Source organism: Alexandromys fortis, unplaced genomic scaffold (assembly GCF_014885135.2).
Source record: "Alexandromys fortis isolate MF-2015 unplaced genomic scaffold, M_Fortis_MF-2015_v1.1 scaffold_101, whole genome shotgun sequence".
Lineage (NCBI taxonomy): Eukaryota > Metazoa > Chordata > Mammalia > Rodentia > Cricetidae > Alexandromys > Alexandromys fortis.
The window spans coordinates 596,416-600,049 of NW_026067983.1; positions in this window are offsets into that span (position 1 = coordinate 596,416).

Sequence of the window (3,634 nt, forward strand, 5' to 3'; positions counted from 1 at the left end):
AAAAAAAAAAAAAAAAAAAAAAAAACATAATTTTGAGACGCATTGTCCAGATATTTCGTAGGTTGTCCCTCTATACCTGGTGTTTTTCTAATAAGAATTGAGTTGGAACTCAGATATAATATAATATCAAAGTTCCATTCTTTGATGTCAAGAGCGTACGATAGTGGTGCCATGCATCACTAAAGTGCCGACATTGATCTCTGTCTGATGTAGTATTTGCCTGCTCTCTCCTCCCTGAACTTGATCTCTTTTCCCTCCTGATGCTCAGTCACAATGTGCAGCCCACACTTCCGGAGTCGGAAGTAATGCAGAAAGCAAGGATAGGATTAGACAGATTTTTTTTCCTATTGAAAAATCTATTAGGGTCCAGAAAAAGAAAGATGGCAGAACATGAGTCAAAAAATCACTTGCTTGGGAGTAAAGAGCTGTGAGCATCAGACTTTGTCTCAAATCCTAACACCAGGCTCCCCAGTAAAACGCAGTGGTAGGCAGGTCCTAGACCAAGTTTCTAGACCAGTCCTTCTGGCTGGACAAGGCTTCAGGGCTCCAAACAAAAGAATGGAAACAAAGAAACCTATGGGGTTTAAGGAACCACATCAGAAAAGCAAACGCTTGATGTATAGGATTGAAAGACAGAAAGGAGAAGATGGACCAGAAGGATTATTTAAAGAGATAACAGCAGAAAACTCTGCAAGTCTGGGGAGGGGTATAATGTCAACATTCGGAAGATCAGCGTTCTCTAAACAGATTCTGTCAAAACAAGACTATGCAGTGATGTGCTGTAATCAAACTACAAGCCAACCACAAAGAAGAATGCAGAACAGCTCAGTGCTAAAGCTTGTGCCCAGCACACACAGCGTCCTAGGTTCAGTTCCTAACACCCAAACTTGTTGTTGTTGTTTAAACTCTTTGACTTTGTTGACTCTTTGGGGAGGGAGCACTGCCTAGCTCCCAAATAAATCATACAAGGAGACTTATTCTTACTTATAAATGCCGGCCTTAGCTTGGCTTGTTTCTAGCCAGCTTTCCTGAACTTTATCCCATCTACCTTTTGGCCCTGGGCTCGTTTCCTGTCTTACTTTCACTCTGACTCCATGGCTGGCATTGTGACTGGCTGGCCGGCCCCTAGCATCTAGCGTCCTCCTTCTTTTCTTGCTCCTTAATTCACGGTCCCAGACTTTTTTTTTTTCTATTTGTTTTCTCTGACTGTCAACCCTGCCTATCCTTCTCCTGCCTCACCATTGGCCATTCAGCTCTTTATTAGACCAATTAGGCAAAGTAGCTCAGCTTCACAGAGTTAAACAAATGCAACAGAAAAGAATGCAACACAATTTTGCATCCTTACACAAATGTTCCACAGCATAAACAAATGTAACACGTCTTAAAATAATATTCTACAACACAAACTCAAGGACAAAAAAAAAAAAAAAAACAAAGACAAAAGGAAGATCCTGAAAGCACCACAAAGAGGAGGTGCATATCACACGCATAAATGTTCAATGAGACTAATAATAGATTTTGAAGTACAAAATGTATGGGACAAGAGAAAGTGCGGTGTCATATTGATTGTACTAATGGATACAAATAGCCAAGTAAGAATATATACAAATACACATCACATATACCACATGTAACAAAACTAATAAACAAAGAAACTTCTTCATACTCCAATTAATATCAGAAAATTATATGAAAGTACAAAACTCACTGGTACGGGAACCGCTGAATTAAGGAGTGCAAGTTCCATATCTTTGGTGTGAGTGTTAGAGAGGAACCACTGAAAGTAAACAGCACTCTATAAAAAATGTCAAATGTTGACACCGAAATGCAAACTGGCAAGGGTAAAGTCAAAGTGTTGTTTAGATCTGCCAAGCTGTCATCAGCTTGGAATATCCTGTTATGAACATAGAATGATTTAGGCGAGTCTCACAGTGACCACAAGGAAAAGATGGATAGTAGGTACGCAGAATGCATGAAATCGCTACAGTCATGCCAGGAAAGGGAGCTATCTAATCACAAAGGAAGGTGACAAGACAGGATTGAAGGAACACGTGAACCATTTATTTGACAATAAATTGATTAGAGTCTAATTTAAAAATCCGTGTCAAATTCTGGTCATTGAATAGATTAGCCCAACTATATGAACCCTACAAAAGATTCACTTCACCTTTAAGAACACATTAAAGCCAAGCATAAAGGTGCATACTTTTAATCTCAGCACTCAGGAGACAGAGGCTGGTAGACCTTGGAGTTCAAGGCCAACCTGGTCTGTATAGAGAGTTCCCAGGCCAACCAGGGCTACAGAGTGAGACCCTGATTCAAAGAGCAAACAAGTAAACAAACTTATATAGAAAGTAAAATAATGGTAGAGAGGGGCTAAGGAGGTGGCTTAGTTGCAAAGTGGGTGTCCTGCTAGCCTACAGAGCCAACTTCAGGTTCCAGCACCTACATGTACAAAGCTATGATCTCATAATCCCAGAGCTTCATGGACTGAATCAGTCAGCTGCTAAGAGTTCCTTGACCAGCAAGTGAAGACAAATGGATGAGCTTCAGATCTGGGTAAAGAGTTACTGAGAAAAACACATAATGTACACTCTGCCCCCCAATTGCATGTATGTATATATACACACATGTGAGCATGTACATGCTAACATTGGAAACTATATTTCAAACAAGGCCAGTGGTGGCTACGCTCATGTCAGAAAAGAGACAACTGATGTTTTATACAATGATAAAGTGACAACTCCTTTAGGAGATATCACAGTTGTCAATATGTATGCACCCGACATCAGAGGGTCTACGTATATAAAACAAGTACCACTGGGTCTAGAGGGACTAACAGACCACAGTGCACTGATACTAGAGGACTTTCAGTATTAGACAGTATTAGACAGTGTCCAGGAAGAAATTAATAAGAACATGTCAGATAATCTGCACTGTACCAGACATCGCATATGGAGAATTCCATACAAAGCTGCAGAAGACACGTTCTTCCCAAGTCCAAATTGATCATTCTCCAGAGCAGGCCATGTGTTAGAGTAAGTCTTCAAAAAATTTAAAAATTATATCAAATATCTTTCTGATCACAATGATATAAACTAGAAATCAGTGAGTGGGCACATTGGGGTGAGTTACAAAGCACATAGAAATTGATAAGCAATAATTAATAGCACTTTAACTACCAGTCAGTCAGAGAAAAAATTAAAAGGGAAGTTATATATATTGTTACAAAGGAATTGGACCTACACCATGACACCATCTACAGGACAAAGCCAATGCGATTCTAAGAAGGAAGTGTGAACTGGACCTACACCATGGCACAACCTATGGACAAAACCAATGAGATTCTAAGAAGGACGCTTGTAGAAAAACATGCCAACATCGTCTATTTTGGTGGAGCTGGTTTCTTGCTATTGAATTGTTTGAGTTACTTATCGAAGGAAGGCCCCAAACCTTACATTCCAAAGATCTAGAATAAAAGAATAATAATAAATAGTAATAATAATAATAAAAGAATAAATTAATGTAAAGTTAGAATAAGATAGAAACTATCACTATCACCAAAACAGAAATCAATGAATTGAAGGTTAGACAAACAAGAGGAAAAAACCAACAAGATGAAGAATTGTTTTCA